The following is a 12,617-nucleotide window of genomic DNA, read 5'->3' on the forward strand; positions in this document are numbered from 1 at the left end:
CTGATACTGCCCCTCCCTGCCCTATTCTAGGGAAGAAGAGAGGGAGGGAGACACAGGAGGCTGCCACCAAGTGCCCTACCAAGCTGGCTGGCCCTTCTAGAGGTTCTGTTACCCATGTCCATGTGTCCTAGTCAGCTGAACCTCCCCTCTTCTGCTTCATGGGGCTTCCATCTTCTTTTCTTAAATGCCCCCCTCCCTTACAGGATGTCCACTTTGCTCCTGAGAGTGCAGCCAGTTCTGTTGTTGGTACACACTCAGCTCATTCATTTCAATCAATGAGAATATATTGGAAATTCTGTAGGATGCACAAAAGAAATACCAAACCTGGTCTCTGCCCTCGGCAGGACAGAAACAAGTCTACCTGGCTCAGTGATCATGGGAGTCAATGTGAGAGCCAGATGGTCTTTGGGACTCGGAGGGCTACAGCAGTTGGAGGAGAGAGGAGATCACTGCCGGTCCTTCTGTTGTTACGGACCTGACCTCCAAGGGTTTCAAAGCCCAGCCTGAGCTTTGGACCTGGACAGACAAACACCTCTGCTCCTCCCCTGGGATCCCTCCAGCTCCCCCTACCAGGTCTCCTGCACTCTCTAATTTCCCCCGGGAGAGCAGCTCAGAGGGGTTGGGGCCAAGCTAGGGTCCCGCAGGACAGCTGGCTGACAGGAACTCTCTGGGACTCAGGGCTGGACCCAGGCGTCCCGGAGGCAGGTGATACCGGAGCTGTGACAGTTGGTCCCCAGATTCCTCACCCAGTGGCGCCAGCTCTGGTTTCGGGCTGGGGCGAGGGAGGGGGAGAGGCTCCTGCTGCCAGCCAGAGCAGGGTGCTGTCTTGGGGCAGGGAGGGGGAGGCAGTATACATGCCCTTGGTGGGTTGTTGTATATATAGTGCCTTCTCTGCTAGGCACTAACAGGAAACTGAGGCATGAGGCACAGCCTGGCACAGGTGAATTAACAGATATAAAAGACACACTCACTGTATACACTGTCTTAGGTGGACTCGAAGTTGAATGAATGAATGAATGAATGAGTTCATCAGTTACCTAATAGCCCAGAGGACCCTAGTCCTGTGACTCCTCTTTTGTGCCTTCTGTTCCATCATACTTCCTTTTTCAGGAAAGGAAAGAAGTCAGAGTGGGGCGGGAAGGGACTTGCCATTTCCTGAGTGCCTGCTCACTGCCAGGCTCTCTGGGCCTCCATAGCTTTGATCTCATTTAATCCTTGTCACAACTGTGAGGCTGGAATCGCCATCTTTGCTGAATACCAGAGACCTAAGGCTCAGAAAGGTTAAGTACCTTGCTCAGGTCACACAGCTGGGAAGTGGACACTCCAGTGTTCGAAGCCAGATCTGTCTGACTCCAGAGCCTAGGACCCCAGAGGTAAACAGTGACAGCCAGTGAATTTCTGGAGACCGACGAGGGAGTGGTCACTGATGCTGGAGCAGTTTGGAGAGGCTTCCTGGGTGAGGTAGGTCTGGAGTCCCTGAAGGATGAGTGAGGTTCACGCGAAGGGAAAGCACTGGTGGGATGAGTGGAGGTTGCCAGAGGTGCCCAGGGGGGCTTGCTGGTTGGGCGGGTGTCCCCTTTGCCTGGACCCTAAGAAACGGGACAGTTGGAGAAAAAAGTGCATTTGAACCTTGGCCACGAGGTGGCGCTGCAGGCCAACTGCTGGGAGCGGCTCCAGTCTAGGCTGCCACTCTGGGGCCCAGGTGCTTCTCTCCTGCCCAGCGAGGGCTCCCTGCCCAGCCCAGCCTCCTCAGGTGTCCTCTCAAGCTCCACTTTGCCCTTTTCTGGCAGGTCATCCAATATGTGGGAGACATCGAGGCTACCAGTCTACTCCTGACTCAGGATAAAAACCCAGGTGGCTGAGACCTGGACGTCCCCACGGTCTGACCAGCTCCCCAGGTTATCCTGAGCCCCCTCCAGCTGCCTAACGCTGGCTTCGCGTCCAGCTGCCCTCCTGAGTCCCCAGGAGACACTGTTCAAGGGACAGGCTAAGGAAACAGGCATTGAGTCCCACTACCTGAGTCTGAAGGGGAATAATAATAATACCTACCTAATCCACAGTTAAAATCTTTATCCAATAAATACTATATATTGAACACTTGCTGTGTTGGGCGATACACCACTGAACGAAACAGAAGGGAGGGGACAATAAAGAAGGAGATCATGTGACTTCTGGTAGTGGAAATCGCTATGGAGAAAAATAAAGCAGGACATGGGGGTAGAAAGGTGTGAGGTGGCGAATTTAGAAAGGTTACTCATATTGTGAGACTCTAACCAGACCTGTATAAAGCGCAGCGTGTCGGCTGTTGTTACCATTATTTTGTGCCCTTGGCTTCTGCCCCGTCCACTGCCGTGTCCCCTCTCCTCTGACCCACTTTCTCCATGCCTTCTCCCAGCGGTCCCCATGGGGAAGGCAGATGCTGGCTTGGTACCAGGAGTTTTTAGTCCCGGTGCTGCCACAACACTCCAGACCTGCTCTTCCCCCATTTCCGGTAAAGGATCTCCATCCACATGGGTGCTCGAGCCAGCAGTCAGGAGCCATCCATGATTCCTGCCTTTCCCCTCACTTCCTCCCATCCTGTCCATTAACCAGTCCGCTCCACTACACCTCAAAACACTTCCCAAGTCCAACAACTTCTCGCCTGCCCTGCTATCCCACACCACCATCATCTGCTGTCTGCAGTAGCCTCTAACTGGTCTCCCTCCTCTTCTCTCATCTCTCCTGCCCCCTCAAATCCATTCTCCACACAGTGGCCGGAGAGATCATTTGACAAAAAAATCTGACCATGAAACTCTCTCCCTTAAAACCTTGTGCCCTTAGATTCAAGCCCAAATGCCTTCGTGTGGTTTAGAATGTCCGTCACGTTCTGGCCCCAGCACACCTGTCCAGCTGACCCTGCCCTCCCTCCCATTCTCCACTCCAGTCACATGGGCCTTTTTTTTTTTTAGGGCTTTGAGCACACCGCGGCAATTAAAGGGCACCAGGTCCCAGAACTGGGTACAAGAGATAATTGGAGGTGCTGGGGAGGTAATGAGAGTGGGGAGCAGCTTAACCTCCGAGCCACAGGCTCCTGGGAGGGGCCTTGTACGAGAATATTGGACCTAGAAAGTGCCTTGGAGGCCCTCTGGCCCAAGCCACCCACCTGCAGTGGTGAGCTAGAGGTGCCTTACCCGTGCTGGTGAGAGCCCATGGTCCAACTTGAAACCAGCCATGGTGAGAGAATTTGCACCATCGAAATTGGCAATTGCCGCAAACCAGGGCTTTCCCCACAGGTTATTAAGCACATAGACGCACATCACTGTTCCACACTGTCCTGCCCCCACTTTACAGAGGAGGAAACTGAGGCCCAACGATGGGGAGTGATTTGTTCAGTATCACACGGTAATTTCCTTTTATTCATTCAGTTAATCCACACACATTTTTATGGAGTGCCTCCCCTCTGCCAGGCTGTGGAGAGACACTTCCCTTGTCCTGGGGGGCTTTCAGTGAGTGGGTTATAGCTCGCAGAAAGTGGACACTGGCTTTGACAGCACTGTGGGCTAGGTGCTTGTGGAGGGTAAATGCTGGCTGCCACAGCGGACTCAGGAGGGCCACGGAGGGCCGTTGCGTGGTCAGGTCGCCTAAGCTCAGCTCTGGAGGATGAGTGGGGGACAGCCAAGATGAGGGGGCAGAGAGGGTCCCTGGCAGGGAGAACAGTGCCTGAAGGCCTGTGGGTGGAGGGGCCCTGGCCGGAGCACTTGACCCGCGTATCTAGACTCCCCTGCCCTCTCAAGGAAGGGCATGCTACTGCCAAGGCTCCGTGATTCAGGGGAGGGGTTCACCCGCTGGCAGATCCCTCCTGAGCCACACCAGTCAGAAGTCCTGCCAGTGAATTCGCACCAGTACTGCGTTCCTGCCACGTATGGGTTCAGGCTGGGTGCTGGAGAGAGGACACTATGACCGGTGCCGCTTACTGCCTATTCCCTAGAAGTACCCCCATACCGCCCCCGGGGGTAACTGCGCATCTCCCTGGCCGCCTTCGCAGACTTCAAGGTCTGTTGTTTGGCCCAAGCCCTGACCTCAGACCTGTGTAAAGGGACCAGCTACTCCCAGTTTCTGGGCCTAGCCTTCTTCCCACACTGACCAGGGCCTTCTCAGAGCTGGGGCTGCGACCGATCTCAGGTTTCATCCGGCTTGATCTCTGACCCTGCTGGTCCCTCCCACTTCCAAACTCTATTCGCTCCCTGGCGTTTCTCCTCCCTCCCTGGGCGCTTCTTTCCGGCGCCTTTGCCCTAGTCCCTGTGCCCAGGCTCCGAGCTTTCCATGTCTGCGGTTTCCTCCGCCGGATCACGCGTGCCCCTCCCTTACCGTGGGAGTGTGGATTCCTCCAAACCTGGGCCGCAGGTGAGCGGGCGGCGCCTGTGCGGATCACTTACTGTCTCTGAACCTGTTCTCCCGTCTGTAACACGAAGATAATAGGAGCAGTTACCTCATGGGGTTGTGTGGTTAGTGGGAAGAGGCATGTAAGTGCTGACATGGCACCTAGTACACAGAAAGCGCTTAATAAATGTTGGTTTTATTATTCAGGGCTTAGGCATCCCGCCCCCGGGGAGGCCGCTGCAAACCCGCAGCCTGGGTCGGGTGCCTGGTCCTCTGCCATCCTCCCCCGCCCCCAGCTGCCCCTTTTGGAGGCACTCGTGATTTAATTGCTGGTTCCATGAGGACACACAGATGGTGAATATCTGTGATTGAACGGATGAACAAATGGTGTGGATGGCTGTCCCCTGAGAGGACACAGAGCCAGGGCCTTCTGCCACTCTGGACTAGTCTGGACACGGCCACCGTTAAGGGGGGGGGGGGCGGTCCCCCCGGCCAGCAGGTGGCGCCAGCGCCCGCCGGTCTCTGCCCGCGGCCACCTCCCTTGCCCTGGCCGGTCTCACAGCCTCGGGCTGCGTTTGAGCGGGCGGGTGAGCTGGCTGGGCTCCTGACCGGCAGCCAGGCTGCCGCGCTCACCGCCCCTGCCCCTGGACAGATGTTTTCCTAAGGGGGTGCCCTGCCTAACTTGACAGCGAAGGGAGTGGGGGCCCTGGCTCAGGGGCTGGGGGCACAGACCACGGAGTGGGGACAGGCTGACAGTATCTTAGGGACCTGAAACGAGAAGCGGTTCAATCAATGAGTCAAAAGCTGAGATCTAGGAACCAGACACAGCGTGGGGGACAATGTGGTGAAATCAATCAGCGGAGGAGGCCCGGTTTCTATGACAATGGTAGTGTTTGTGGCAAGCCGGGGACTCCTGGGTCCCCAGGGCCTGTGAACAGTGATTCACCACAGGAAAGGGAAGGCTGCTGCAGAGGGACTGGGTAATGGGTGCTGGGTGCCCGGGACCGGATGCCCTGTGGTTCCTGGGTGCTCAGCCACACTCCCCCAAGCCCAGCCCCGGAGCCCGTACCCTGCCAGGTGTAGGACGGAACTGGGTTCTCTGCCCTCTCACTGTGCATGCATCTCACTTATTGTTCCCGACGACCCTGCTGGGTTACTGTCACCCCATTTTATAGACGAGGCCCAGGGTGACAGGTAGGACATGAGTGGCAGAGGCAGGATTAGAACCCAGGCTCGCCTGACGCTAACCATGCTTGTGAAGACTCACAGAGCAGGAAAGGAAGAACAAAGGCATGGAAGTTAGAGTGTGGCCAAGACCCAGCTCCCCACGCCTCCCTGCTGGCCCAACACTGGCGGGTCGGAGGCTGCCAGAATGCGTGGCCTGATGTGGGCCAGAACTGTGACCCAGCCCAGCTCTCACTCTCCTCCACCCTCCCCCGTAGTTTTCTTTGTGTTCCGGCCCTGGAGGCAGGAGTGTGTGTGTGTGTGTGATGTCTGTCCTGCAACTCCCCCGCTAGAGCCTGGGAGTTGCCATCCTCCAGGCCAGGGAGTTGCCTGGCCTCCCCCAGTTGCCGTCAGGATGGTTTCATTCTTGTTGAGCTATGGGGCCCCCAACTTTCAGTATGAAAGGGGTATCCCCATCCTCCCCCCCCAGGCCCTGATGGCATGCAGGAGGAAAGCCCAGCCCTCACCAGCTCTGCCCTTGTAGCAGAGGGTGGAAGCAGGAAGGGCCGTGGAAATCTTCCCGTCCAGTCCACTTGTTCTGTAGATGGAGAAACTGAGGCCCATCGGCGGGAAACAGTCTCTCCAGGGCTACAGAGTAAATTCGTGCTTACTCCCAGGGCCCTCCCACCGAGCCCGTCTCCTGGCTTTTGAATTTGGCCCTGGGTTCTCCGGAACAGTCAGGCAGGTGAACAGAAGGAGACAGCAGGTTACAAGGGACAACCTAGCATAGTGGAGCAGTTCGTTTACCTGCCGTGTTACATCGGGAATAACGGAGGTGCCATCAACCGATTTATCCCATATGTACATCAAGGGTACGAGATCTGGGGTCAAAGTGGACTCTGATTTCGGGCAAATCACTTGCTGTCCCTGAGCCCCAGTGATGATGAGGGGTACCCTACCTCCAGGGTTGTGGGTAGTGGGGATGGGATGGTGGCCAAGTACTTGTGAATTATGAGGTGATGCGAATGCTCTTGTCTAGGGGCCTAGGAGACTGAGCTGCCCTGCAGTGCGGGTGGGGGACAAACAGGTGCTTGGCCCTTGACCCTTGGGAGAGCAAAGAAAGAATGTGAACTGGGACAATGTCAATACAAGTAGCAGTTCTGTTCCCTGGGGGAGGGGAAGGTGGGCAGCAGGTGCCTGGAGATCGCAGTGGAGGGGAGCCCAGAGGCCAAGGAAGCTGAGCACTATTCTCTTGCTCCCTAATTGGGCTTAATTGCCTCTTTGTCATCAGCAATTAGGAGGCTGCATCAATTAGCTCAGGGAGGGTGACAGCTCAGCTGGGGCTGGTCAGGGCTCCCCTACAGGAGGGGAGGGAGGCAGGCCAGTGAAGGGTGACCCTGGGGAGAAGGTGCCCGCTGCCCAGCCCCACACCACTCAGCCCCTTCAGGAGCCTCCAGGCCTCCCACTTGGACCATGGCATCTCTGACCTCAGTTTACCCACTCTCACTGGCTTCCGGACTTTTCTGCCCAGACATATGGGATCAGGCCTGGCTCTCCCACTAGCTGCTTGGCGACTTTGGAGTTGACAGCTGTGGGGTCAAGGTTGGGAGTGTGGGTTCCAAAGCCAGGTCTCTGGGGTTTGAATCCCAGCTCCGCCACTTACTGGTCGTGTGACCTTGGACCCACTGGGCTTTGTTTTCTCACCGTAGCATGGAGCCGGCAGTAAGTGGCTTCAGTGCAGCGTCCTGGTGAGGGTCGGGTGGATAACATACCTGCAATACCTAGAACAGTGTGGCATCGTGCGTGGTTAGCTGTTATCATAATTCTCACTCCAAGCCTCAGCTGCTTCATCTATAAGATGACAGACTGAAGTGGTGGGTACCGAAAATGCCCAGGTCCCACCCCAGACCAATTACTGAATCAACATATCTGAGCTTTGGGCGCTGGCAGTTTGGAAAGCCCCCTCCCCCAAGTGGTGTTGATGCCCAGTGAGGGTTGAGACCACTGGATGTGTGGTCTCTGAGGTTCCCCCCAGCCCTGACCCCTGAAAACTCTCCAGTAACCCCCTTCCCCAGCCCCCAGCACAGCGGCCCCCTGTCCTGGACCACACAGGACCCTCTGCACAGCCCTGGAGGTGCCACAGTTTGAATGAGATCCCATTACTACCTGTGTGGCCCGAAGCAGGTCCCTCCCACTCACCTGGACTAAGTCCTCTATAAAACGAGAATATTGACCTAGCTATGCTTACTCCAGGGCTGCCTGGAGATAATGTTTCAGTAGTGATACAACCTGCTATAAAGGCAGACAATTGTACTGTTCCTTCCCTCAATAAACATTCATTAAGGGCCTAACCTATGCCCATCTCCTCCTGTACACGCAATGGCTGCAGGGTTTCGGCCTCCTGGACAGGTCTGTCCTGATCCCTCAGACAAGTCAGGTTCTCCGGCCAAGCTCTCTTGTTAGCTCCTGCTCTAGGTATCAAATGAGCCATGAATGGAAAGAACCTAGAGCAAGCCACGACACATAGTGTGTGCTGTATAAACAGTAGCTGTTGTCACCGCTGGTGGGACCGTGTGCCCCAGGCTGGGTGTGGAGACATGTGGAGTCAGGGCACATGTACTGCTCTGATGAAGGCAAACAGTGAGGGCCGTGTGGAGGAAACGGACACTCGCATCAGGCGCTGAAGAGTGGGGTGTGGAATAAGTGGAGGGAGAAGCTGAGCACTTTGAGGGTGCTGATTCATGATGGAGGCATGGTGACATGGTCAACACAAGCATGACCAGAGCCCCTCCTGTGTCCCAGGCGCTGTGCTGGGGGCTGGGAAGACAGAAGCGGGCCAGACGCCCCAACCTCCACCCTCAGGGCGCTCCCCTAATGGGGGAATCAGAGGTGTACAGACAGCGTCACTACAGGATGACGAAGGGTGTTGGCTTAAGGGCAACACTGGTCCAGTCTTGGTGGCACCTGTAGCTGCGCCTGGGGCATGAGGAGGAGTTGGTCAGCAGTAAAGTGTGCGGCGTTAGCTTAGACGTAAGGCGAGAGGTGGTGCTTGCTGCCATCCGCAGGCTGAGGGCGGAGGCCGGAGACGGCACGGCCGGTCGTGGAGGGCTTGACAAGCCCACTCACGGATCCGGACCCCGTCCCGAATACAGTGGGATGCTCTGTTAGTCTGAAGTCTGGTGGAAACATGCCGAGGGTGACATTTTGGAAAGATGGCTGTGGTTCAGGGTGGAGAAGGGATTGGAGCGGAGGCAGGGAAGAGGCAGGGAGGCGCCTGCTGTCACCCAGGGGTTCTGGTGAGCGGACGGGAGCTGGAGGCAGTGTGCAGAATGGAGACAGATTGTGGAGGTAGACCCCGCAGGACTTGGGGACTCACTGGCCTAGGGAGCTGGAGGGAGAGGCTAAGGAAGGAGGAGCAGAGGGGGCGGGGGGCTGGGGAGGCCTGGAGACTCCATCTTGGACACCCAAGCAAGGATGACGAGTATGGAAGCTCTGGAATCACCCCTGGGAATGCCTGGAGTCCTGTTCCAGGAACTCTGGAGTGGAAGGGCCACTCGTCCTGGCCCAGTCCCCCTCTGAGGGACAAGCTGGGAATTCTTGGCCCAGAGACACCCTGTCGGGTGGGACACTCCCTGGTTCAAAGGAACGGGTGTGCCCTTGCCTGTTCCACAAAAGTCTGGGGGCTGGGGGGAGCAGTGGAGATGGCTGAGTTCAGAGAGCTCCCCACACCACCCCCTCCCAGCCCCGGGCTCAGTGGCAGCCCTGGGTGGGGTTCCAAAGAGGAGGCCAGAAGGCCAGCTCTTGTCCTGGCATGTGGTGGCCATCCCAGTTTCGGTGGTACTGGTGTGAGTGGAGTCTACTCCCACCCTTCACTTGGGCTGGTGTTTGGAAGTTGAATGCCCCCCCCCAGGTGACCACAGGGGACAATCCCTGCAGCCTTGTGTGCCCTGCCCAGCACACTTCTCCATCTCCGGCCCCTCCCTTGGCGCCTCTCAACCTCCTTCTGCTGCTCTTTTCCCTCCCTCATTAAGCTTGGTCTGTGAGAATATGATTTGAATTAACTCGGGAGAAAAAATCACAGAAACCAGGAAAGGGGGGCCATGGGGAGGGGGCAGTGAGTCATGTTTCCATGTATATTTTTCAAACTTTCCGATGAGAGTTTGGAAAACAACACTCTTGTGGTTGCCAGCTTGGACCTGGCTCTCCAGGGGTCCCTCGTTCTGTCACTAGAGGTCTTCCTTACCTGCTGTGCCCTGGCCCACCCTTCAGGTCTGCTCTGGGGTGCCCCACCCCTCTGGCCTGGCTCATGTTGTTATGGGATCCTGGAGAAGTCCCTCTTCTGGTGTCGCTTCACAGTGACAGCCCTCTGTCTGCCCCCATTCAGGGTGGCAGCCACTCTGGCCAACCCTTCGACCTTTGAGAACCCCCATCAGCACCGGGGAGCCTGGGCTCCAGGACCCTCCTCTCAGCCCCAGCAGCTTCCGCTCTGTGCCTTCCCATTTCTGTGCCCCAATTTCCAGAGGGCCTGTGGCAGAGGGTGAGAACCTGTGGACCCCCAGGGAGAAGCCCTGCAGAGCAGAGACTTACCCTGAGGAGGTGGGTAAGGAAGGGGACCTGTGAGTCCCCCCTGTGTGACGGACACATCTTGGGCCCTAGGAAGGGGTGTCTTTCTGCACATGGAAATGGAGGCTGTGCCAGGGGAATGGATGGGAACCTGAAGGCTGGTTGGGGAGGGCAGCCCATGCCCCTGCCAGCCCCCCTCGCAGGCGCTGAGCCCTTCCAGCCTCCCCAAAGCTCCCATCTGCTTCCTTGGGGGTCCTGGACTAGTTCTCCTCCCCCTCCCAGCTTCTGACTAATCCTTCCTGGCAGCTCAGCCTGCCCACTGTGCCCATGCCAAAGACAGCCCATGTCACATGGGCCACATCTGGCTCCATCAGAGCACACCCTCCTCTCCTCTGCCCCTCCCCCTCCTCTGCCCAGGGGCCAGGGCAGGGAGTGCCCCTGCGGACCCCTCTTCTCTGGGCCCATCAGCCCCCCACCTGCTCCTTCACTGCCTCTGATGGACTCCCGCCTTTCCGCCACCTCATCCGCTCTTCCATTCTCCGTCTCCTGGACATCTTGACTCCCTCCTTCAGCATCTCTTTCCTCACTGTATCCTGATTCTTTGGACCTTTCCACCCCCACTGACCAGCGGATTGGGAAGTGGGTGTTTTGCCAAGAGCTGTCCTGGGGGTGGGGGGGAAACGCCTGGCAGCCCAGGGATTAAATCCCACCTAGCCCAGCCTTCTGGCCTGTTGGGTGGGTAGAGGTGACCCCAAGATACATGAAGAGACATAGCTGAGCCGACCGGGCCAGTACGGATGGTTCACTCAGCCTCCAAGCTTTCTCTTGTGAGGGATGGGGAGGAGCCTCCAAGGCCTCCAGCTACTGGCCTCCCTCCTCCTTCCTCCCTGCTTAGCAACCGTTGCCAGGTAAATATTTGCCCCACCAGGATCTGGGGCTGGAGCGCTGGTGTCTGTCCGGGCAGCTGCCCCTCTCCTCAATTCCTGGGCCTCCCCTCTGCCCAGCTCCCCACTCTCTGGCCCCCTGGCTTAGACTCCAGATGTGATTCCAAACCCCTTCAAAACTCAGTTCTTCCTCCTTCGTGGTATTATCTCCCCAATCTCCTCCCTTTACCCACCCTTATCTCTCCCTTCATCCCACTTTCCCGCTGCGTTCTACCCTTCATGGTTCATCCTCCACCCAGAGCCACTAAGGTGCCTGAGTGAGACCCCACCCCTGAGCCAGACAGGTCCCCTGCCTCTCCCCGACCCCATCCCACTGGGAGCCCAGCCTGGTTATCACTCCTGGCAATCGTTGGTGCTCAGAGCCCCAGGACCTCACCTCTGCCCCAACAGGAAATATACCTCCACCCCTAAGCTTTAGCTCAGCTCCCTGGAGCGGCAGGGGAGACAGGTGAGGTAATGTGGGATGTTTTGATGGACATGGTATTGGTCCTCCTTCCCAGGCCAGGAAGCTCTGCTTCAGGAAGCCAGCACCATTTTCATCTCCGCTGGGGGTAGGATGGAGGGAACCTTGGCCAAGAGGAAACAGATGCCCCCTGGGCCCCTCCCGGGGCCTGTGCATCCTGTCCTTTCCAGCCAGGCCCCGCTGCCCCACCCGTTTTCCCATTACCTGTCCCTGTCATAAAGAGCCCCTCAGCGGTCAAGAGCCAAAGTGAGGTGGATTCTCAGAGTGCCCTGTAAACTTTGGACTGACGGGGCAAAGAGGAATCTGGGAGTTGGGCTGAGTCAGGTCGCGAAGTGAAGGGCTGGCCTGCAGGATGCCGCAAGACTCCTCCTAGCGCCGAAGTTCTGGCTTCCCCGCAACGCATGAAGCGCTGGCGCTGGGCAGTCCCTTCCCCATCCCACAGTCCCTCCCTCCAGGCGCTCCTGATGGGGCAGAGCCCCTGCCTAGCCACCTGCCACCCGCCACTTCTCCAGAAAGTGCCCCTTGCTCCGCCCCACCCCTCCGGACGTCTGCTTCACCACCACCCTCCCGTAAGAGTTCTTTCCCAGTTGACTCCTGTGGCCTGAGGAGCTTGGGGATTGCAGGGGCTGGGGACGGGCATATTCATTAGGAAGCGAAGGCGGGTGAAGCTGCAGAGCCCCCACTGCACAGGCCCTTCCAGGACCCAGTGAGAAGCCTGCCCTGCCACGTTGCCATGTGCCCCTGTAAAATTTGTAAAAGATAGCCTCATATTTTTAAAAGAGGGCCTCCCCACAGAAACTGGACGGACTCCTGGGGAGACCAACTGTCCCGGCTGGTCGGGGACTGGCCCGGTTTTAGCACAGAAAGGCCTTGTACCTGGGAACTCCCCAGGGCTCGGCAAACCCGGACAGCTGACCACTCTGGTTTCAGGCCCCACAAACGTTTGCCCGGCACCTGGATGTGGGGAGGGTGAAAGGGGAACCTCTCTGCCTCACTTCCTGGAAGTGTGCAGGGACAAGGGGTTTGGGGACCCGTTCCTCCAGCCACTTGCCTGGAGTTGTGGCGCTTCTGTTTGTTTCCTTGGCAACAGGGAGAGGAAACCCCCATTTAGGAGTCCAGGGAGG

The 12,617-nt window shown here is 57.6% G+C and overlaps 1 protein-coding gene and 1 long non-coding RNA gene across 3 annotated transcripts in view; one reads left to right on the plus strand and one right to left on the minus strand.

Moving 5' to 3' along the window:
• Positions 1–12,617, plus strand: part of LMNA (lamin A/C) — a 38,838-nt gene that overhangs the window by 2,955 nt on the left and 23,266 nt on the right. The window contains exon 1 of one of the 2 annotated variants that reach the window (XM_019711154.2): positions 4,245–4,383. The exons of the other annotated variant lie outside the window; for it this stretch is intronic. The gene's annotated coding sequence lies outside the window, so the exon portion shown is untranslated. Of the gene's footprint in view, positions 1–4,244; positions 4,384–12,617 lie in introns of those variants that run through there. 2 annotated transcript variants of the gene reach the window in all.
• LOC141568660 (uncharacterized) lies at positions 1,281–11,916 on the minus strand. Its single transcript, XR_012491853.1, has 4 exons — positions 11,698–11,916; positions 7,228–7,304; positions 4,348–4,438; positions 1,281–1,589 (listed from the first exon to the last, which is right to left on the minus strand). It is a non-coding gene; the product is annotated as an uncharacterized LOC141568660 (long non-coding RNA).

This window comes from Rhinolophus sinicus, linkage group LG14 (genome assembly GCF_036562045.2).
Source record: "Rhinolophus sinicus isolate RSC01 linkage group LG14, ASM3656204v1, whole genome shotgun sequence".
Taxonomy (NCBI): domain Eukaryota; kingdom Metazoa; phylum Chordata; class Mammalia; order Chiroptera; family Rhinolophidae; genus Rhinolophus; species Rhinolophus sinicus.